Genomic DNA, 26329 nt, shown 5'->3' on the forward strand with positions numbered 1-26329 from the left:
ATACCAATCGTTTCCATGGAAGGATTCTGCATAATAGAGCAAGAGTTAGTAGTGAATTGAATAAAACAATTGTTGCTTTGAGACAATTTTGCTACTGAGATAAGATTGACATTGAAAGAAGGAATGTAAAGAACATTGTGCAGTGTTAGAGATGGTGTAAGTTTGACAGAACCAGAAATTGAAGCAGACAATTGAGAACCATTGGGTAGAGTGACAGATATAGGAACAATATTGTGATAACTGTTAAAGGCTGAAAGATTAAAGGATATATGATATGTAGCTCCTGTGTCAAGGATCCACAAAGAATGAAGCTTACCATTGGCACTGGAAGACAAAGAATTTAGCACAAGAGGAGATGTAGATACTGAATTGGCTGTGGAAACAGGTTTGGAATGCTGAAGCAGTGCCAAAATGTTGTTGTATTGCTCTTGAGTCAAGCCATGAGAGGAATTGGTGGAACTTGAACCTGATGCAGTTATCTCTGATGCAGTGTTGGATGTTGCAGATTGTTGAGAACTGAAACCATTGCCTTTGATCTTGTGTTTGAATCCTGGTGGATACCCATGCTTGATGAAACAAGTATCAATGGTATGGTTATTTCTTCCACAATGAGTACAGACACGATTTTGACCTCTTGAACCAGCTGCACCCTGATATTTTCCTCTGTATGAATTGAATTTGTTTGGCTGAGCATCATGAGATACCCTCAAGGCTATACTCTCTTCATGATTGCCAACACTGGGAATAACTACAGGATTAGCATGATTCATTTCTCTTTCTTGTTGAATTACCAGAGAAAAGGTTTTATCAATATCAGGTAACAGATTCATCATCATGATTTGGCTCTTGGAATGAGTAAATTTCTCATTCAAACCCTTAAGGAATTGAATTACATAATCTTGATCCCTATAATGACGAATCGATCCAGAAGCACCACAAGAACAGGGAATGGCACAGGAACAAGATGAAATTGGACGATAAGTTTCCAATTCATCCCACAGAACTTTCAAATGAGTAAAATAGTTGGATACGTCTAAGGTACCTTGGCGGAACATGTAGAGATCTTCTTGAATGTCAGATATGCGGAAAATATCACTATGAGAGAATCGAACCTGCAGATTCTTCCACACACCCGCAACTGTGTCAATCCATAGAACCGATTGCGCAATTGATGCAGAGATTGAGCGTTGTATCCACGCAAGAACCATCGTGTTGCAACGGATCCACGACGCATAAAGAACGTCTGAAACTGAGGGTTTTGGAAGAGTGTCGTCGATGAACTTGTCCTTGTTCTTGGAAATCAATGCGATTTGCATTGAACGAGACCAGGTGTGGTAATTTTTGTCATCGAGCGGTGAAGAAACGAGAACAAGAGTCGGATTCTCGTTCGGATGCAGGTAGTAAGGATTAGCAGAGTTGGTAGCGAAATCCGTAAAACCCTGAGCAACCATTGTTGCAGAGTTAAGGAAACAAGAAGGAAGAAAAGAGAAGAACAATGGCTACCAGAGCTGAGATACCTCTGATACCATATCAGTAGAACATGAGTTCATCATGGATCAAAGGTAGAACAGTTGGTTATGCATCAAGAAATTAGTTATGCATCAAGAAGAAGAAGAAGAAAGTGGTTACATCCAAGAAGAAGAAGGAAAGGAAAATTACTGTTCCATTGAATGAATAATAATGAGTTACAATGCTGTTTATATATACAAGAAGAATGAGTATAGTAAGCTATTGTGGAAATGCTGTACATAATAATCTGTTAATTCTAATAAGAATCACTGCTCACTAGGAATTTTTAGACACGCTGAATTACCATGTTGATGAAGGAGAATTTGCCATCCAAGGCGCAGCGGAATATAAAATTTTCTCCTTTAATGATCCTTACGAATGAGCATGATCAGTGATAGAATCGTTACCTCTTGTGGAGATTCAAACCTTTGGTGCAGATCTCTGACAATGATCAACCTTTGATACAGATCCACGGGGCGATCACGAACGTTGAACGATGACAACATCTCTACTCAGTCCACACGAACGGATTCCTTCAATCGCAGTGCTAGCTGTTTGTGAGTGAAGGCTTTGAGTGAGAGAGAGAGAGAGATACGAAATTCCAACTCTTCAGTTGTGTTGTCTGGAGTATGAATTTCCTTACAAAGCTTCTGCACAAGAGCTCTATTTATAGAACCACTTGTGTGGGCTTCAAGCCAAAAAGCCCACTTAAGTGCATTTTGGCCTATATCTCATAATATGCCAAAATCACTTAAGTATTTGGTACCTTACCATATTTCGTATTCTGCTTAAGTACACCGTACCTTACGATGTTCCTCAATTATTCTATCTCTCATCAATCCGTCCTTTGTGTGTGACCCTATAGGTTTTCGCGGCGTTGGCAATTATATTAAATCATGCATTTAACATAATAAACAGTGAGCGGTATCTAGCAACACATCACTGCTACCCAAGTCACGAAAATGTCATGTGATCTGACAAAACCTCCTGTGATAATAATTATGTGCATAATTACCCCTTTGCCCTTATGTCTATATTGAACACAAGGTATAGACCGTGTCACCCTTGTCCAGTTCAATATTGGGCCCATAGACATTTATCCTGTTACGCAGGATTGGCAAATTCCATCTAGGACACTCATGTCCCTCAGCATGCTTCGTGGAGTACCCATCAACTGTCTTTATGGTCATCCAGTTACGGATAACGTTGGATCAGTAATAAAGCACTCAACTCTACATCTAGGATCCATAGTGGTTTCAGGTCGAAGAGTGGTATACACTATTATCACCATGAGAATAACTTATGACACTTTGCATAACTTTCTATATAGTATTCTCATAGCGGGTCAATCCGATATAAATATTACTCCTAATATTCATACCTATGTTTAAGACTTGATAACTCTTTATCCATGATCCATGAGATGTGATCATCAGTCTACAAACATAATAGTCTTAATGCTTTAATGTTATCCCACTTCACATTAAAGCTCGACTACGGATACTTTAAGAATAGTGTCCTTATGTTTAATGTGTTCTCATGATTAAGTCACACTTAATACATTAAACGGACTATCTATTCTAGGGACTTTATTAATCAACCATAATAAAGAAAATGCCTTTTATTATTAATAAATAATTCGATACAAGTACCAAAAGTATTGGCCTCTAGGGCTTACACCAACAGTTGATTCCCCTCGACCTTGAAAAACGCACGCCTGAACACATCCGTCTGCAGAGCCAGATTGGACTTTGGAGATAAAGCCTACAAAAATATGTCTCCGAAACAACGACCAACACCATTATGCAACACCAATGAATAGGAAAACAACACATAAACTACACAAAAAATACTGCAAAACATCGATTTTTTTTATTAACCAGAAATTTAAAAAGTGAAAAAAAAGATAAAAAGAAAGAGAAAGAACAATTAAAGTAGTTAAAATTGGATTTTTAATTCAATTATACATTATGGAACTGGATTTTTAATTCAATTATACATTATAAAACAATGCTTACAATTGAATCTCAACGATATCTTTTTTTCATTTGAATAAGATTTATTTATAAGAAAACTAAACCTTAACTTTTAACTAACATACTAAACAATTGACTCAACACACTTACTCAATTCAACATGCTAACTTAAATAACAAGCTAATATATTTATGCATGCAATACCAAACTTCGACTACGGCATGCATATCTTCGACTACTTATCAAACCATGAAGCTAATCTTGTCAAGACTAGAGTTCGATCTAAATACCACAGATCTCCACCTTGGAACAAACTCTACATTAACAAGGGGACAAATTAGCTTTCATCATGCAACTTTATCAACTGCATAGAAGGGATGAACTTGTTACTCGACAATGTCTTGGTGATCATATCAGCAACATTGTCATCAGTCGACAACTTCAACACTTGGACTTCTTCATACTCAATTATCTCTCTAATAAAATGCAGTCTCGCGTCAATGTGCTTGGTTCGCTCATAATATGCTGAATTTTTTGACATATGTATGATACTTTGACTATCACATTTAGCAGCAATAACATGACCTTGAAGTTTCAACTCCTTAGCAAAACCTTTAAGCCATAATGTTTCTTTCACAACTTCAATGAAGGCAATATACTCCACTTCAGTGGTTGATAAGGCAACAACCTTTTGAAGTGTTGCTTTCCAACTGATTGTTGTGCCAAACATAGTGAATATATATTCAGAAATAGTTTTTCTAGAATCCATACAACCTGCATAATCAGAGTCGACAAATTCTTTAATTTCGACTTTGCTATCATCACCATAAGCTCTACCATAAATCAGGACTCTGCTCAGAGACCCATTTATATACCTTAGAATCCACTTTAATACTTACTAGTGTGCCTTTCCAAGATTGGCCATATACCTGCTTACAAGACTCACTTTATACCCTATGTCTAGCCTCGTACATACCATAACATACAACAAAGAACATACTATACTAGCATATGAAAGCTATTCAGATAAGCTCTTTCGACTTTAGTACTAGGACTTTGAGTCATACTCAACTTGAACTGAGGATCAGTCAGTGTTACAACATGCTTTAAAATTGACATATCAAACTTGTCGAGAATCTTCTTTTATGTCCCTTGAGATAAGCATAATCTCAAATGTTTTCTATCTCTCTAGATGTCAATCCCAAGAATCTTGGAGGTAACTCCCAAATCCATCATGTCAAACTCCTTACCGAGTTCAATCTTCACCTTCATAACATCCTCGACATTGTTGCTTGCTACGAGGATGTCATTAACATAAAACAACAAAATAACAGGTGAATTTTCAGGTTGAAATCTAAAATAAACACAGTGGTCAAACTAGTACCTAGTGAAACCTATGTGTGCCATGAACTTGTCGAATCTCTCATTCGAATGTCGAGGATATTGTTTTAGGCCATATAACAACTTATTCAACTTGCACACACAATCTTCCTTTCCCTTTTCTGCACACCCTTCGGGTTACTTCATCAATTTTTTTTCATCTAGATCGCCATCCAAGAAGGTTGTCTTCACATCCATATGTTCAAGTTCTAAGTCGAGCTTTCGAATGGATCTATGTTGTACAACATGTGAGAACACATCATTAAAGTCGACACCTTCTTTCCGAGTGAACCCCCTAGAAACCAATATTGCCTTAAATCGCTTCACATCACTAATTCGTTTCCTTCCTTAACCTTGAAAATTCACTTAGAATTGACTAACCTCACCTCAGCAGGTTTCTCGATCAACTCCCAAGTGTTATCATCATGAAGATGTTTCTTCTCATCATCTATGGCTTTCATCCATTGAGTCTTCTTTCGACTCCTCATAACTTCCTTATAGTCTCTATGTTCTTCATCCAGAATCTCACTTGCAGAGAGTAAGGCATATCCTATGAGATCTACATAACCAAGTCTCTGAGATGGCTTGATGACTCTTCTCAACCTGTCTCTTGTCAGTAGGTAGTCATTATCAGTTTCCTCAACTTCATCAGCAACTTGTGCTTGTTCTTCGACTTCATTTGGGTTATGCAATTCAGCATCATTGTGCTTTACCTCAACATGAATCTCTTCTTATTCCATCTTTTCTTCAAAGATCTTTGAACTTCGACCAACGTCATCAGTTTTCATAAAAGCCATCTCAGCTTCATTGGAAACTACATTTCGACTTGTGATACACTTCCTGTGACCTGGCTCTAGGCACCACAATCCATAAGCTTTGACTCCTTTAGAGTATCCAAGAAAGATACATCCAGAGCTCTAGGTTCGACCTTGTCTTGCCTAATTTGAGCATAGGCTACACAACCAAATACTCTAAGTCTGTCGAGATTAGCTGGATGTCTCGACCATACTTTTTCAGGTGTCTTCATCCCCAAGACAGTCGAGGGGCACCTATTTATCAGGTATGCTACAGTCACATCAGCTTTTGCCCAAAACACCTTCTTTAATCCCCCACACTAACAAACATGCACCTCACTCTTTCTAGCATGGTTCGATTAAACCTTTCAGCCAAACCATTTTGTTGGGGAGTTCCTGCCGTAACTTTTTGCCTTGCAAGACCAGACGCATCACAATAGCTTTTGAAAGCATCATTGCAAAATTCAAGACCATTGTCGATCCTTAACCTCTTGAACTTCTTGCCAGTTTGGTTTTTGACCAAAGTCTTTCAACTTTTGAAACTCTCAAAATTTTCATCCTTATTCTTCTGGATGAATACCCATAATTTTCTGGAATAATCATCAACTATGGATAGGAAATACTTTGCACCTGAGTGTGAAGGATTCCTTGTAGGCCTCCAAAGATCAGTATGAATGTAATCAATGGATTCATGCGTTCTTTGTTTGCCTTTGTTGAACTTCACACTATAGGATTTACCAAATACATAAGGTTCACAAAACTCCAATTTTTCAATCTTGTCACCATGTAGCCTATTTTGTTTCGACAATTTGACCAAACCCCTTTCATTGATATGACCAAGTCTCTTGTGTCATAGCTCGGTCATAGACACAAGTTTTGTGGATGCCACATCTACTGGACCACTTATAACTTCAGCCATAAGGGTATACATGCCTTGCCTCTAAATGCCTCCCAAGACTTCCTTCGGCCCCTTCATTACCCTTAGGATACCTTGCTCTCCTTTGAACACATATCCTTTCTTATCGAATTCTCCAAGAGAAATCAAATTCCTCTTAAGTTCAGGTACATACCTGACATCAATCAATAGCCTTATTGACTTATCATGGAGCTTGAATCTCACAGATCCGATACCTACAATTTTCCAGTTTTTTTGTTTCCCAGCAGCATTGGTCCACCATCTTGATCACATAATTCCTCAAACATGTCTTTGTTCAGAGTCATGTTCCAAGTACACCCTAGATCCATAACCCACTCCTTGCTAGAGTCGCTGCTTGAAACCACCAGGACATTAGATGATTCATAACCATCTTGCACAATGGATGCATTACCATTATCTTTGCACGAATTTTCGGTTACATTTCCTCTTTCTCACACACGTATAAATACATTCATGCATCTCATTTCACATTATAGAAACCTGAAAGATACAAAGACTGCTCTTCATCTTCATTCTTCTTCTTAACACACATTCAACATTTACACATAAACATTCTTGTTATGTGATCAAGATTGAGAGTGATAACGTCCAAGTTTGGGTTTGTAAAATCTTAATTGGGTTGAGAATCTTTGGGGGTTCCATTGCTAAAACCAATTGGGGTTTTCCCTCTAAGATCGGGATAAATTTGAAGGTTTTTGACAAGAGTTTTGAGATTGGGTTCAGCCGAGTAAAATCCTTGAAAATGGTGGTGTCTATCAAGGGAATAACAGTAATCGAAGGATCAATCAGAGTTCTTGGGTTACTTGATCTTGCTTAAGATAAAAGGGAGAAAAGAAGATAAGATCAACATCAAATACTGAATTCGAGGGGTTCCATATCTATTTCTTCTCTTGTAAAACATTTTGCAAAAGGTTATAGAAACTATCTTAATTCCCATTTAGGATTGGGGGCAGACGTACCCATAGCAAGGTCGATTGGGGAACTGTCCAAACAAATATTCTCTCTCTCTCTCTCTCTCTCTCTCTCTCTACTTTTCATTTGGTACTATTTTGAATTAAGTGTGCAATAGTTAATTGCAATTTTTTTAAGTGTTTGAATGTTTTTCAAACTGTTTTTGTGAAGAGAATTGTAATCTAACAATTGCAATTGGATTCCACCATTATCAACACATAGAGAAATTTTACTTGGTGATCATTGCACACCAAGTGTTTGACAAATTTCTCAAGTCAGTTTTGTCAACTTGTTTCATTGAAAATAACTTAACAAAGTGTTATAAAATTTAAATGTGTTTTTAGAAAATCTTATTGATTCTAATTCTCATATTGGCATTGTATTAAATTTATCACATTACGATTTAGACGCATATCCGGTCTTTCCGATAACGAGTTCACATAGACGAGTTTTTGATCTGGAATTGCTTTGGAAAACCATAGAAAATATTTTTAAATTCTGAATTTTTAACTATCGTTACTTTATATTCTGAATTCTGAATTTTTAAGTTCGAAACCTAGAAGCATCCTATAAAAGAAACAACAAAATGCGTTACTTTATAAAAGATAAACAACAAATTAAGTATCATTATTAAAAATTATTCTAGACAAATAATAGAGGAATTAAATGCTTACATAAGTTGTTATGTTTGCAACTGTGCCTCTATGCGATTCACCCATTGTGAGGAGAGACATCTTGTCTGAGTAAATGCTGAAAAAGTGGTTGTTGCAGATGAAAGAGTTGTTGTTGAGGAAGAAGTGAGTGTTGGTGAGGGAAAAATGTGAGACTTTCTTGGTTATTTATAAGGTGTGACATGCAAAAGTATGAATGCATGGATAATGGTGATTGCATGCTCATGCCAAATGGTTTAGCGCCCATGTGCAATTGTCATATGCTAGTGCCAATCAAAGTGGCGCCTCCCCTAGGCTTGCATGCATGCTACATCTTAACCTAGCCTGGAGCATGCATGGCTCTGCATGCTTAGTTACGAGGTCTTCATGGAAGACAAGGTAGTGCCAATTGGACTGGCGCCCATGTACAAGCATTACAAGCTAGCGCCAATTGGACTGGCGCTAGAGATTGCATGATTGACACATGACTTTCCTCTAGCTTGCATGTTTGACACATCACTTCCCTCTTGCTTGCATGCTTGACACATCATTTCCTTCTAGCTTTGCATGTTTGACACGTCACTTACCTATTTAAATGTCTTACTATCTACATCCAACAATCAACACAAATTCATTTGCACCAAAAAATTACTTTTCGTCTGCACAAGAAATATTACAATGTCATATGCACCAAAATATACTATCAATGCTCACTGCAATGGTGAGACATATGAGTATGAGTTATACGGGTTTTGTTTTTGAAACATCGACACTATCGGACTTACGATAAAGAGAAATTCAAATTTCTTGCATTTGAAAAAACAAATTGAATCCTGCATAGGATCTGGTCTTGTGTCACAAATCACGTGTCAAAATCCATTTTTTTAGAACAGTCAATGCAAAATTTTCCCACTGAAGGTACGGGATGACGAAGATGTTGAATATATGTTTGTTAGTCACGAACATTCTGGTTGCAACTCTATTGAGTTGTATATTACTCTTCAACCAAGTATACCATCTCAGCAATCTCAGATAACTAATCAAGTTGAATCTAATGAATTTGATTCAAAAAACTCAGATGACGCCGACCTAGAAGTAGAAGCAGAAGTCAACATCGTTGAAGAAGAAGAATAAGAGACCGAGACACAAGTCAATCATATGTTGAACAACAACATTGAAGATGACGATCAACCAAAGCCATTACCTCCAAGTCATGTATATAGTCCGCCTCAACATATGACAAACATGGATCTGCATGACGATGAAACATCCAACAATGTTTTTTATAACCCATATCCATGATCAGAGGGTGAGTTAAAAGTGGGAGACATGTTCCGCACTTAAGAAGAATGTGTGCGAGCTATCGAAATTTTTCACATGAATAACTCTGCTGATTTCACTGCGAAACACACTGATTCGAGAAGGTATGTCATTGAATGTCATAACATCCTTTGCAAGTTTCGGTTGACCGCGTCTCACAAAAAGAGAAATGACTATTGGGAGATAGCTTCTATAGACCCACCTCACAGTTGCATTGCAACTAATGTTGAACAAGATCACCGTAAATTAAGTGTTGCATTGATATGTCAAGACATTTTTCCGCTTGTTAATAAAAACCCATCAATGAAGATGAGTATAATAATATCTCATATCCTCACAACATATAGTTATTCTACATCTTACAAGAAAGTGTGGATTGCGAGGACAAAGGCTGTTGAACATGTATTCGGCAATTGGGAGGCTTCATACAAAGAATTGCCACAGTTTTTATGGGGCCTAAAAACATACGTACCAGGAACTGTTGCAATTATGGAGACATTGCCAGCATTTACACCAGACGGAACCTGTGTTGTTGGAAATAGAATCTTTCACCGCCTCTTTTGGGCGTTCGAGCCGTTGCATCAAAGGTTTTGCATTTTGCAAACCTATTATTCAAATTGATGGAACACGGTTATACGGTAAATACAAGGGTACTTTGCTTATGGATGTTGCACAAGATGGAAACAACAATGTCTTTTCCATTGCCTTTGCTCTGGTTGAAGGTGAAACCAATGGTTGTCGGGTTTCTTTCTTCGACATATCAGAATACATGTCACTTCACAAGTCAATCTCTGTTTGATTTCAGATAGACATGCTGCCATTAAGAGTGCTTATAATAACCATGATAACAGATGACATGATCCTCCTTCTACCCATGTCTATTGCATTAGACATATCGCACAAAACTTCATGCGTGCAATCAAAGATAAGAACCTTCGCAAAAAAGTGGTGAATGATGAGTATGCTCTAACTCAGTCGTCATTTCAATATTACCGTGATGAAATTAGACTGTCTAATGCAAATGCATGAAGATGGGTGAATAACATACCAGTAGAGCAGTGGACAAGGGAATTTGACGGAGGATGTCGATGGGGCCACATGACAACAAACCTTGTGGAATGCATGAACGGCGTATTCAGAGGCATTAGAAATCTACCAATAACCGCTTTAGTCAAAACAACCTATTATAGGTTGGCTTCTACCTTCGTAACCAGAGGTGAAAGATGGAGTGCAATGTTAATGTCGGGTTAAATATTCAGTGAATGTTGTATAAAAGTGATGAAAAAGGAAAGTATCAAAGCTAGCACACACGCGGTTACAGTCTTTGACCGTCATAGGAAAAATTTCAGTGTACAGGAAACAATGAACCACAATGAGGGGATGCCAAATAAATCCTGTTTGCAAATAAATCACTTTTCCATAGTGGCGACGAACACCAAACATGTTTGCAATATGACGAAATGAGATGTGGAAAAATGATTCACACAACACCTCTATTTCTAACACAAAAAATTGCACATTACACTGAGGCGTCAGACCAATTGACGCCTCATCTTCCAAATAAGCATGAGCGTCAATTGAATTGGCTACAGAATTGGATTGACAACATCATATGTGTTGTAGCCAATCCAATTGGCGTCTCCACTTAATGTTTAAGCAGGGCCGTCCCAATCAATTTGGAGACTCTGTTCTATTTTAAAATTAGATATTTAATAGATGAAAACACAATAATTAAAAAATATATTTTATTTAATTATAAATAAAATTAAATATATAGAGACAAAGATGATAAAAAATACTATGTAGAAATTTGATTTATCGAAGTTTAGTTATTCGCGTCTTTCTTCTCTTACCATCTTCGATTTATAAAAAAAAGTTTATACCATTTAATAAAAGAAAAAAATTCTTTGAACAATTTCCACAATATTGATAATGAAGTGTTTTATTTGATAAACAATACAACAATGTAAAATTATAAATTTTCAAAGTCTCACAACTACTATTTCAAATTTATTAATGTAGCGATTTACAATGATACAAAATTATAAATATTTTCAAAATTACATCTAATTTTTTTTCATAAATCTATGAAATATATTAATAAAAGAAAAAAATTAATTAGGTTAATTGCGACGTTAAATTTTAAATAAATTTAAATATAATTTATTTAGATTATAGGCTGCTGGATAAGATATACTTCAATATATTAATAAAAAAATATTTATTAAATTAATTGCAATATTAAATTAAATTTAAAAACAACGTGGTGACATTTTTTTATAAATATAAAAATATACATAAAAGGTAAGAACAAGGAATTGAAACCAGGTTGTATTACTACCAAAATAGTATGACCACTGCTAGGCTACACTATAATTATATATTAAAATGAAATTAGTAATATATATTCGTTACTCTTATATTTATATTGACCCTATCTATCAAATTCGGGCCCCTAAAAAGTCGGAGGCCTTGTGCGGTAGCACTCCTTGCACCGCCACAGAACCGTCCCCGTGTTTAAGGATAGACACCATATATATATATATATATATATATATATATATATATATATATATATATATATATATATATAAACTGAATTATTTTGGATTTTTTTTCTTCTTAATACCTTCTACCATCCCAATTCAACTACATCTTGCGATTTTTTTTTTAAATATCCAATTTTTTAAATTTTTTTTCAAAAATACACTATATTTCAAAAAAATTACAAAAATGGCCAATTTTTGCCCTAAATTGGCCTTAGGCGCCACCCTAGTTGGCGCCTACCCTTAAGGGTAGGGCAAGTCGCCACTAGGAGTGGCGCCTACCCTTGTTTTAATTTTTTTTTAATAATTTTTTTTAAAATCTTTTTTAAGTTATTTTAAATTTATTAATTTATATTTATTATAAATTATATTAATTTATATTAATACATATATATAAATAATATTATTTACAAGATATATATATATATATATATATATATATATATATATATATATATATATATATATATATATATATATATATATATATATATATATATATATATATATATATATATATATATATATATATATATATATATGAGATTAATTACTATACACTGTCAGTGTAAAAAGTTTTACACCGTCGATTCATCACCATCACCCGTTTGTATTACTTTATAGATTTTTAAAATAAAAGTCAAACTTCTTTTAATATCCAACGTCTATAATTAAGTGATGGTGTAAAACCCTTTTACACTGACAGTGTATTTCAATTAATATCTCTCTCTCTCTCTCTCTCTCTCTCTCTATATATATATATATATATATATATATATATATATATATATATATATATATATATGTATGTATATATATATATATATATATATATATATATATATATATATATATATATATATATTAATTTATATATATATTAATATTATTTATAAATTTTTGGAAAAAAATTAATTTATATACGTGTAAATAAATATTTATATACATGTAAATTAATATATATATATATATATATATATATATATATATATATATATATATATATATATATATATATATAAAGATATGATACACAATATCTTTAAAGATAAAGATATAAAGATAATAAACACAATATATTTTTATTAAAATAATACACAAGACAAATATTATAAAGATATGATTAAAATGCATTATTAATTTGGAATTTATCACATATGATGCGGTCCCTGGTACGATCCGCACGGGGGAGGTCTAACTACTCGCCTAGACGGCTCACGTGGTGGTGGTGCTTCCCTATTACCACCCCTAGTCCTAACGCGTCCCCTTGCCGTTTGCCGTTGTGGTTGGGTCGAAGTCCCTTCAATGCTGTAGGAAAGGCGGGTGCCCTCTGCGCCCTCAAAGTTTTGTCTCGGTGGGACAAACTGACTCCTGTTGGGTGTGCCCTCGAAATGTGGCCTTTGGTAGTTGAGGGTTGAATCGGGTTGGCTAAAGAACAATGTTTGTTGTGGTGTGTAGTAGTCTTATTGGTAATCCTCTTGTATACCCGTGTCGGGGCTAGGTGGAGGACTGGAAGAGCTCGGGACATCGTCGTGATGGAAGTGTTGGGATTGGTGGATGTGGGGGGATTGATATTGTGGTAGGTGTTGGGACTGTTGATGGTGGTGGGAATGTTGAGGTTGGTGTTGGTAATCTTCATGGTATTGGGGTTGAGTTTGTGGTATGTAGTGTTGATTTGGTTGGGGGGTGGACATGTGTTGTGGTGGTTGTTGTTGGTAATACGGTGGTGGTGGTTGTTGTTGGTAATAAGGTGGTGGTGGTTGTTGTTGGTAATATGGTGGTGGTTGTTGTTGTTGGTAATACTATGGTGGTTGTTGTTATTGGGAATATTGTGGTGGTTGTTGTTGTTGGAAATATGGTTGTTGCATCCGGGGATCGTCCAAATAGAACGGGTCAGACACAATCATTTCTGGATTTGTATTTGCTCTATACCAATCCACATATTCCCTTGTCGGCTTCATTTCGTTGGGCGCCACCGGAAATTGTAGAACATAATGGGCACGGTCTTTCCACATTTTACGGAACTCCTTTGCAAATTCCTTCCAATTTTGGGCATACCACTGGTGGCTGACTTTTTTAAGATGCCAAGGTTCCAAAGACATTGGGGGGCCTGGGATTTCTTGATGCATTCCGAGTTGCAGTTTGACACGGTCACTTTGGTGCATCTCCACAGTGGTGAACCGCATTATAGCCGTTTTTGCTGTCCAAACAGCTGCATCTTCGGGGTTGGGTTGATGTTCCAATCCCAAATATGGCCTCCAAATAAACTGCAAAGAAAAAAGTAAATATGTTATTTATTGAGAATGCTTGATATTAATAAATCAGTTAGAAGATGAGTGATTTAGTGGTAATACATCTTGTGCTCGGAGACGATCCAAGAGTTGACGATAAAATATTATTTTATTTTTCGGGGTAAGACTGTAATCTAGTCCGGTTGTAATGAACCTAAACAAAAAAAGATAAATAATATTATTTACAAATAGTTATAGAATAAATATACAAAATGAAATAACATCATAAATTTACCTAGTTGCGTAGGGGAAGGAGTAGACGTTAGGATTTTCTGGGGCTAGCCTCGGCAATCTCCACCACCCCCATGTTTGGAGCAAAAAAGCACATCCGGAAAATGTACAGTGGTCATTTTGTGCATTTTTACACAAAGAGCTATATAGGAAAGCCAATACAGCAGAACCCCAACTATACGTGCTTATTCTATCAATGTCCTCGAGCAAACTCAAGTACATAAAGTTTATGCTATTTCCCGTGCCTTCGGGAAATAGCAAGTTCCCAAACAATAACATAATGTAAACCCTTGTTTTTATGATTTTTTCTTCTTCGGACGAATCCTCAGCCAAATTTATAGAGTCGTGGTAGAATTGGAGGCTCGATAGTTTAATGCCCTAGCCCCTTGCTTTTGTAGATCCCTCACCCTCGACCAGATCTACGCCCAACATTTGAACACATAGTTCGTTAGGTTGTTGAACATTTCCAGTCACAGGCTTACCATCTATTTGAAGACCCAAAAGCATGTACACGTCCTCTAGTGTAACGGTACATTCACCGATTGGTAGGTGAAAAATGTGTGTCTCTAGTCTCCAACGTTCACACAAAGCAAGAATAAATTTGACATCAATTGTGGCATTTATGACATGCATAACATGACCGAACCCCGCACGCTCTATGTAAGGTACGCACCATGGGTCTGGATAAGGCATAGGGTGTGAACGTTGACGAAATTTCTTGGGATCCTTTAAAAACAAACAATATAAACAATCATTGGATTGGACTTTTAAAAAATAAATTGTAAACATACGAAAGAGGCAATGTTCAAGAAAAACTTACGAATGAGGCAATGTTTGCCCTAGTGCCTCTGTGTTCTTGGCCCATGGTAAGAAGAGACATGATTGCAATGTAGAACGAAGCTTGGTGGATGAGAAGTTTCGCCGGAGTTCTCTGAATAAAAGTGTTAGTGGGTGATGAAAACTTGCAAGAATGACCTTCTATTTATACCCGTTTTCAAATAGTATGAATATGCAAAAATGTGACACGTGTAAGGCATGCGTGGGAATCTTGCAGGCTAGGTGGATAGGTTGGCATGCATTGGTACAGATTAGGTTGCACTTGTCTTGTCTAGGGGAAGACTTGGTGGAACCTGATGATGCAAAGATGTGACACGTGTAAGGCATGCGTGGGAATCTTGCAGGCTAGGTGGATAGGTTGACATGCATTGGTACAGATTAGGTTGCACTTGTCTTGTTTAGGGGAAGGCTTGGTGGTAGTGTTGCATGCAAAGATGTGACACGTGTAAGGCATGCGTGAGAATCTTACAGACTAGGTGGTGAAGGCATTTGATGGATAGGCATGCGTGGGAATCTTGCAGACTAGGTGGTGAAGACATTTGATGGATAGGCATGCGTGGGAATCTTGCTTTGAATATTATTTTAGTACAACAGTTTTAGAAAGTTTAAATTGGTTTTTAATTCAATTTAGTTAATCAGGTTGTTTAAAATAAATAATTAAGCTTAAATAAGATTGAATATTATTTTAAACACATAATGGAAAAAAGAGATAGTTTAGCTTTTGAATAACATTGTATCATGATCCTCTGGCTCACAAGTTGTTAAGTAGATGTTTTATTTCATTCCCTCGTTATGGCTTCCAATTTGTTTGAAGCGTGATATTCAGTATTGGAAGTTCAGGAAGTTTAACTTTTCGCTATGGAGTTATTCACTTTCAATTTGCACATGAAGACGAAGCTAATGTTGGTGCAAGCAAAGCTAAAGCCGAGACAACATATTTGAAAAGGCATGCGTGGGAATCTTGCAGGCTAGGTGCAGGCTAGGTGGGTAGGTTAGCATGCATTGGTACAGATTAGGTTGCACTTGTCTTGTCTAGGGGAAGGCTTGGTGGAACCTGATGATGCAAAGATGTGACACGTGTAAGGCATGCGTGGGAATCTTGTAGACTAGGTGCAGGCTAGGTGGACAGGTTGGCATGCATTGGTACAGAGTAGGTTGCACTTGTCTTGTCTAGGGGAAGGCTTGGTGTTAGTGTTGCATGCAAAGATGCGACACGTGTAAGGCATGCGTGGGAATCCTGCTCCTCTGGCTCACAATTTGTTAAGTAGATGTTTTATTTCATTCACTTGTTATGGCTTCCAATTTGTTTGAAGCGTGATATTCAATTGAATTGATTTAACTAAATATTTAAGTATCCATTTAAGCATTGCTGTCATACTTATTGGGAAATCTAGTTGCAATTTTAAAGCAATTTTTTTACATGCATTATTCATTTATATGAGTATTACAACTATTGTTTACCTACTAATGCATGCAGTAGACGTGTCAAAATTATTACATGCATGCAGCTCCACCTAGCCTGCAAGATTCTCAGACAAGACAAGACCTTAATGTATTCGCCACCTACTGATGCATGCAGTAGACGTGTCAAAATTATTACATGCATGCAGCTCCACCTAGCCTGCAAGATTCTCAGACAAGACAAAACCTTAATGTATTCTCAGACAAGACAAGACTTATGTGAAGACATGCATGCAGCTCCACCTAGCCTGCAAGATTCTCAGCCAACTTTGCATGCGTTGCTCCTACCCAAAATTTTGCATGCGTTACACGTGTCCAAGTTTTGCATGCGTTACTCTTGGAGAAGGCTTGGTTGAAGACATGCATGCAAAGATGTGTGGGAATCTTGCAGACTTGGTGGTAGTATAAATATTCACACACATTTTCACAAAGGTATTCACAATATCTTCACATATATCTTCAAAATATCTTCACATATATCTTCACAATATCTTCACAAAACCTTCACATATCATGGCATCTTCATCTCAATACAAAATCAAAGCTCACGTCAATGGTGAGACTTATGAATGTGATATGTCTGGCTTCCTATTTAGAAATACCGATTGCACTCGTTTTTGTCTAAATAGAGGAGCTGACTTCTCTTATCTGAAAAAAAAGATTGAGTCCAAACTTAGACAACCCGTGTCCCAAATTTTTTATCAACAACCTTTTTTTTCTGAAAATAACTCAGTCAGGTTTTATAAGTCATTGATTCAAAATGACATGGAGGCACAATACATGTTTCGTAACCATGAGTATTCTGGTTACGAATATATAGTGTTGTACATTATGTTGGAACAATTTCAACCAACTCAGAATATTCAGTCACAGGTTATTGATCCTGTGGATGATGACGAACAAGATGTTGAACACCACGTTGAAGACGATGTGGTTGATGATGCAGAAGACGTGGTTGATGACTTGGTGAACCGTGATTTCGAAGACGAAGACCAAGTTCAAATACCTATAGCGCAACGCTACTCACCGCCTGCGCACTTCACAACCCTTAACTTGGGCGAGGATGAGCCCTCATCAGATATGTTCTACAACCCATATATGAGGTCTGATGAGGAGTTAAAGAAGGGTGACCAATTTCGGACCAAGGAAGAGTGTCTGTTAGCAATAAAAAACTGGCACTTGAAAAACTGTGTTGACTACGATGTTAACAAATCAAATCCGGAGAGATACGTTATTTTATGCAAAAATCCGGAGTGTGGGTATAGGTTGATGGCATCGTACAAGAAGAAACATAATGCGTGGGTGATAGGGTCCATTTCTCAATCTCACACTTGCGTCAACACAAACATGGCACAGGATCATCACAAACTTAGCCATGATATAATCTGCCATTCCATAATACCTCTTGTTGAGGCTGACCCGTCACTCAAGGTCAAAACTATTATCTCCCATTGTGTGACTGTTTTCAAATATACACCTTCGTACAGAAAGGCTTGGTTAGCGAAAACCAAGGCAATTGAACTGGTATACGGTAATTGGGAGGAATCATACAAATAACTTCCACGCTACCTGGCTGCACTACATTTGTATTCACCTGGGACGGTTTCTATAATGGAGACCTTATCGGCACAATCCCCTGACGGAACTCGTCTAGAAGGTAATGGAATATTCCATAGACTTTTCTGGGCATTCCGTCCCTACATCATCGGTTTCACATTCTGCAAGCCACTTATTCAAGTCGATGGAACTTGGCTGTATGGGAAATACAAAGGATCGTTACTGATGGCGGTCGCACAAGATGGAAATTCTAATATTTTCCCAATAGCCTTTGCATTGGTTGAAGGAGAAACGGCTGCTGCTTGGAGTTTCTTCCTTAAGAATCTCCGAACGCACGTGATTCCACAAGCTGGCATTTGTGTGATTTCTGACAGGCACGCTTCTATAGACAGTGCATATAATAATCCAACAAATGGTTGGCATGACCCCCCGTCTACGCATGTCTACTGCATCAGGCATATTGCTCAAAATTTTGTGCGGGAGTTCAAAGATAATTTCTTGAAGCAAAATTTGATAAACGCGGGGTATGCATTAAACCAACCTGGATTCCAATACTACCGCCGGGAAATAGTGTTGGCAAATTCTGATGCAGATTGAAGGTGAGAAAAACAAGAAAGGGGGGGTTTGAATTGTTTTGAAAAATAAGCGCTTTTCAAAATGAAAATCACACAAGGATTTTATACTGGTTCGCTTATAACACAAAGCTACTCCAGTCCACCCGGCCAAGGTGATTTCGCCTTCAACAAGGACTTAATCCACTAATCTTGAAAGATTACAATCAACGTCTAAGAGAAAAATCTCTTAGTCCTCTCATGTTTACAGACTACACTAAGTCACTTGAGGAAATCAACAAGCAATAAATGAAAGATTTATGTAATCTAGAGTGCTTCTAAGAAAGCAAATATTACAATAGTATGAACAAAGTGATTCACGTTATAAGCAAAAGCTTCGTGAAGATTTAGAGAGCAAGAAGGTTTTCTTGTGTTGATGTTTCAGTATATTTTTCCTTGTATGTGTAGTGTTTGAAATGTTGATTTGCAATCCTTTATATAGATCAATGAGGTAGTAGTTGAAACTGATGAGTAATAAGATGAATTTACGCCATAACATAAACAGCTTCTGCAGGATAACTTTTTCTCCTTGAAAAGACTACTTACCACAAGTAGTATCTTCTTTATTGAAATTGGAGATTAACGTCTCTTTCTCTATTAGGAAATCCATTTGCAAATCTTTACTTGACTTCAACGTTACTCTTTCATGATTAGCAATTCCATGCTCAGAGTATTTGTGTTTCTGGAGAAACTTGGAGTTTTGTATCTGATGTTGATCTCTTGTGAGTTCAGATAGCGCTGAGAACTTCTGGAGCTTAGAGATAGCGTTGTTCAGAGTCAGAACATCTAGAGTTTACTTCTTGTTCAGATGCTTCTGATACTTTGCTGTTTTGCTCAGAGTTAGACTTTCTTGAACGTGTCTCCACTTCAGATGCTTCTGATCATTTGATAATTTGTATCTGATCTAGTTTTGTATCTGATGACATCATCAGATTTCTTCCTTCTTTCTTTAGAATCCTGCACACTTAGAAACTTTTCGTTAGGGTGCCATTTTTGGTTTCATCCTTTGTTATCATCAAAATCAAGGAATCTGTTGTAGAACAATTTTTGTTCTTACAGGGAGGTGGATCGATAATATCGACAAAGCAAAGTGGACTAGGTCATACGACGATGGGGTGAGGTGGGGCCACATGACAACAAATCTTGTGGAATCAATGAACGACGTCTTTAAGGGCATACGTAACCTCCTGGTAACCGCTTTGGTGAGTGCGACCTATTTTCGGATGACAACGTTGTTCGTAACAAGAGGGAAGCGCTGACATGAAGTGTTACAGACGAGTTAAGTATATAGTGATGCCTGCATAAAGTTTATGAGGCAGGAATCTGCCAAAGCCAGCAGCCATCGGGTTACGGAATTCGACCGCCATGGCCACACTTTTAGTGTCAAGGAAACAATTGACCACAACCAGGGGCTGCCCAGACAAGAGTATAGGGTCTTAATACCAGACTGTTGGTGCGACTGTGGTCAATTTCAGGCCTATCGTATGCCTTGTTCCCATGTCATTGTAGCGTGTTCACACAGCCACTTCGATGCATTGTCGCTAATGTCTCCCATCTACAAAGTTGCAACATTGCTAAATGTATACGATAATCCCTTTCCGGTGGTAGCATTGGAGGCATATTGGCCAGAGTATGACGGGGAAATGTTTGGCACAACGAATCGATGCGGCGGAATAAAAGTTGTTGCCCAAATAGCAGGCGCATTAGAACTGAAATGGACGTCGCAGAGAAAATGCAGAGGAAGTGTAACATATGTAGACAACTAGGGCATAATAAGAACAAATGTCCATATCGTGGATCTAGTTCCACAACTTAGTTTTCATATTCATAAATTTGTGTACCAATGCTATTTATCATTAAAGTTTACTTTTTATTCCAAATAGAAGATGACACTGGAACAACAAACACAAACATCTAACATTACAACACCAATTACTAAAACAAAAACAAATACTGGAACAAAAACAAGTACTAAAACAAGAACAAGTACTAGAACAATAACAAATACAACAACAACAACACAAACAACCATTAAAATCTAAGAAATTACAACAATTAACACTATGTCGTCTGATCCATGCATCATTTGGATGCAATCAATGTCGCTTTCAACTTCAACCCACGAACATACCGTTTCTCCAGTTTCAAATGAGATACTTCTTCTAAGCCTCTGAATCCTTCTGATGACTTCACCAGGTTCGTAATCTCCCTCTAACCAAGACATCAAGGACCTTTTTAGTTGGTCCAACGAACGGATGTTCCAAAATTTCATCTCCATTGGGGGTTTCATAGGCGAGAAAATAACATGCCCATCCCTTTTTAAGATTACTGGTTCAGGATCCGGCCGCCTTGATGATGTTCGCTGCCATGACGACGGTCTTGGGGATGCCATGAACTCAACTTGATAAAGAAAGTGATAGGAAATAGTGGTGAAGAAAATGCAAGGAAATAACACTTTATTTATAGGAAAAGATCTAGGTTGTACACCAATCTACTTAACCCTAATTAGTGTCGCACTTGATTAATTAGTCTTATGGGGAATTAGGGTTTGAATTAGGTCATAACTACCAAACTCTAATTATAACCGATCAATAAACCCTAATTATAATTGATTAATTAACCTTAACATGATTAACCCTAATTCTCCCAAAAATTTATAAATAATATTAATTACTTATAAATTAAATTAATATATATATAAATTTATATATATATATATATATATATATATATATATATATATATATATTATAAATAATATTATTTATATATATGTATTAATATAAATTAATATAATTTATAATAAATATAAATTAATAAATTTAAAATAACTTAAAAAAGATTTAAAAAAAAAATTATATATAAAAAAAAAAATTAAGACAAGGGTAGGCGCCACTCCTAGTGGCGACTTGCCCTACCCTTAAGGGTAGGCGCCAACTAGGGTGGCGCCTAAGGCCAATTTAGGATAAAAATTGGCCGTTTTTGTAATTTTTTTGAAATATAATGTATTTTTGGAATTTTTTAAAAAAAATTGGATATTTAAAAAAAAATTCACATCTTGCATTTAATTTAGAGTAACACAACTTACTACAATTTTCACTATTAACAGATGCTGCTATCAGCACAGAAAACACTATAAAGCTGATGATCCATAGTAATGTGGAATATAAAGCTCAGCCATGAAGTGAAAAGATGAATGCATATAAATATACAACCACTTCCCAACCAGCTGCTTTCCGAGCCCAACTATTTCAACCATCCAGCCAAAATAATCAAGGGATTAAATTTTTTAAAGTAATTAATGATATTAAATGCAAGGATATTTGTGACTACAACATCCTTTAACTGAAAATCTCAAAGCTTTTGATGATCAAAAAGTAGAATTAAATTCAATAAGCCAAAACAATTTACTTAAATTAAAAACATAAGGCTAAGGGAATAACATTGGATCTTTGACATGAGGAGGTGCAAAACAATACAATGCCACTTGGGGTTTCCAATTTACTATCTTCATTGTTGTTTCCAATCCCAGCACCCGAGACCTCCTGGTATTAGTATATGCCGATAAATTCTGAAGCAGCTATGGACATAGATTATCTGACCTCAATTAAATTAAACACATTTTTAATTAGAGACATTCAAAGACGAACAATTTAACTTTCAAGTTTCATCCAGTTGTAGATTTTCAAAGAGTGTCACAGACCACAACTGTGTTGGTAGCATTCATCTTTTCACTTCATGGTTGAGCTTTATATTCCACATTACTATGGCTCAGTTTTATAGTGTTTTCTGTGTTGTTAGCAGCATTAGTGAAGATTGTAGCAAATTGTGTTACTCTAAATTGGTCAAGTAGGAATGATAGAAGATATTTAAATATAATCTTACATGTTTTCTGTCTTGAAAAAGAGATGACTTGTTTTTGCATGTGGAGAACAAGTCCCATATTGTTTTTCCTTTAAATACTATTGATCTTTATATATGTCACAACTAATTGTGTTTTGGATACTCTTGATCTTTATATATGTTAGAACTAATTAATCCCATATAATTAATTTATAATACAAAAAGTTTAATTAATTTTTTAAATTGATTGTATAAAAAACATATATTAAATAATAAGTCATCCTAATCATCATTGATGAAAATTAATTTTTTTATTCTTATCATCAGTGATATATATATATATATATATATATATATATATATATATATATATATATATATATATATATATATATATATATATATATATATATATATATATATATATATATATATATATATATATATATATATATATATATATATAATGTCAAACTTAATAACACGAGACCTTTGATTATTGTTTACCGTATATCCGCATAACAAAATCTACCATTAATTGAAAGGTCTTATCATATAGATCATTTATATAAAATTTAGCATCAATCAAAAATCATTTGATATGTTAAAAAAATGATCAAAATTAACTACTTTGTTAAAGTTTTGTAAGACGTTAATTTTTATGCATTTCATTGACATATCAAATGATTTTCGATTGATGTTAAATTTTATATAGATGATCTATATGATAATAACTTTCAATTCAATAGTGGATTTTGTGATACAAACATGTGTGTTAGAACAAGATTTGGTTTTGCGTCTATACCTTGAGTTTTGATGATAACAATGTATTAGTGTGAGAACAATTTTGGCACCCTAATGGTTTGTTATTCTTTAGCTTTAACAAACAGTTTGGATTCTGATCATATGATGTGCAACATCATCAGTTTCTGAACTTTGTGCTCCAAATTCGCTTATGCGTTGCAATTAGAAGTTCTGAAAGACGTCAATATTGCTGCTGCAATGTTCTTTCTGCTTCTGCGTCATCTCACCCATCAGAAGCTTCTAAGGATACACTATGTTGCTGTTGCAATGTTCTCTCAGTTGTTTTGCTTTTGGATGTGTCTCTGATCAACAAGCTTCTGAAGAATGACACGCTTATGAAGTTGTGTTAAGTAGCTGAAGATTCTGAAGATCTCAAGACAGACGATTGAAGTTATCAAGGTTTTGACTGAGGTTTCTGAAGTCTCTGAAGATTCTGAAGACACTGAAGAACTCAAGTCATACTACTGATGTTGTCAAGGTTCTGAAGTTTCTGAATCCAGCTCTCTATTTCTTCACTTCATGCTTCAATCATCTTTTATTAGAAGCCAATTAATCTGAAGATAAGATCAAATGGGAACGTGATCAAATAATACATAGTACAAATCAAACGACCTTTCCACTACCTGATTTTGTGGGCAAGGACTGTACTATTCATCACACATGTCATTGACTTTATGGGCGAAAGGACGTACGTGGTATAATTCCTTTCTCATGCAACAATGGACAACCGATCAAGGAGCTTTCCCCATTTTGCCTTCCAACGGTCACATGCTTACACTATATAAGCATGCATTAGAGACTTGAAGAACTCTCGCTCTATCGCTCGTGTTTTGCTACTGAACTAAACAAGCTAATTTTCTTTGTGAAAAACTCATCTTTTGTATTCAGTGTTCTTTAAGTATTTATTATTCATTTGTGTAAAATCTGCTTTTGAAGAAGCGTCTTGTAACACATAAACTTGTATTTAAACTATTTTTTTGATTCCTTAAAGAGGTTATCCTTGAGAAGACAAATAAATCTTTTCTTTGTGAATCCTTGAGGAGACTAAGATTTAGTTGGATCCTGGAGAAGACAAAGAAGGGTATTCTTTGTGTTTATTGTAATCTGTTGATTATAGTGGATTAAGTCCTTGTGTATAAGGCAAATCACCTTGGCGGGTGGACTGGATTAGCTTTGAGTTTCAAGCGAACCAGGATAACAACCTTTGTGTTTTTATCTCTTCATTTTTCAACGTGTTAGTAGAGTTTTTTTTGGAAAAATCTTTTGCTTTTAAAACCCAATTCAAACCCCTAATTTCTTATGTTTTTCACACCTTAAATTGGCATCAGAGCTCCGATTCTAATTGTGATAAAAAGTTTTTATCAACACCTCATAGTGTTCAGTACTGATCCAGTTGTGTGAGAAACAATGGTTGCTACTAACGTTAATGATAAAGCTCGTTACAGTGTTAAACGACCTATTTTTGATGGTGAAAAATTTGACTACTGGAAAGACAGAATAGAAAGTTTCTTTCTTGGTTACGATGTTGATCTCTAGGATCTTGTAGTTGATGGCTATGTTCACTTAGTAAACGCTGAAAGAAATATGTTAGCAAGAAGTGCTATGTCTGATCAATAAAAGAAAGACTTCAAAAATCATCATAAGGCCATAACCATTTTGCTCAATGCTATCTCTTATATAGAGTATGAGAAGATAACAAACATGGATTTTGCCAAATCCATTTTTGACTCTCTGAGCATGACTCATGAGGGAAACACTCAAGTAAAGGAAACAAAGGCCTTGGCCTTAATCCAGAAATATGAGTGTAACACCTCAAAATTTGCCCTCCTCTCTTGGGACTAGCTTAACATATTACATTGCATTTCTTAGGTCATTAGGCATTGCATATTTGCATATCATGTGGTTACATTGTGCAAGTCATCCTCCTAGATCTTGGTCAGAAGATAAGAGGTTATGATGCAAGTGAGGGTTTCATTGATTGAATGGACTGGATCATTAGCTGTCTGAGGATGTGGTGCATCAAATTAGGGTTTTATGATTCTCAAGGAGATTGATCTTTATCTTGGTTGCAATGATACATCATCATCATCATGGTTTTGTTATTATCCAGAAGATTCAAGAGATTGATCAGGTACCTTGAGATTAGGGTTTTGACCACTGGTCAACCCTAATCAGTTGCATTGGGCCAATCAGGGCATGGCAAGGAGATGGGGTCTATAATGGATATGGGGATCATCATGTGATTATATTGAGCTTATGGAGGCTAGGGTATCATCCTTGAGCCATTTCATCAGAAGTTTGGGGCTCAACTGGATCAGTGCATTGCCAAATTCATCTGTCAATTGAAAAAGTCAATTGTGGTCAACTGTGCCAGAATTGATGGATTTGAAGGTGGGAGAGAGTTGGATACACTTCATTCATGTCTAAACAAGTTTCATTTGACATTTCAAACCTCAAGAATGAAGAAAATAAAGTCAGACAAAAAGTTGCCAAAAATGGAAAGTGACTTGTAATGGAAGTTTCCAAAAATGGAAAGTTTTTCATCACAAAATTACATGTCCAAAAAAGCTTCAAATGAAATTTTGTTCAACATGAAAGTTGTATATCTTGCTCTCACCTTTCCAAAAAGTC

Source organism: Lathyrus oleraceus, chromosome 4 (genome assembly GCF_024323335.1).
Source record: "Lathyrus oleraceus cultivar Zhongwan6 chromosome 4, CAAS_Psat_ZW6_1.0, whole genome shotgun sequence".
Lineage (NCBI taxonomy): Eukaryota > Viridiplantae > Streptophyta > Magnoliopsida > Fabales > Fabaceae > Lathyrus > Lathyrus oleraceus.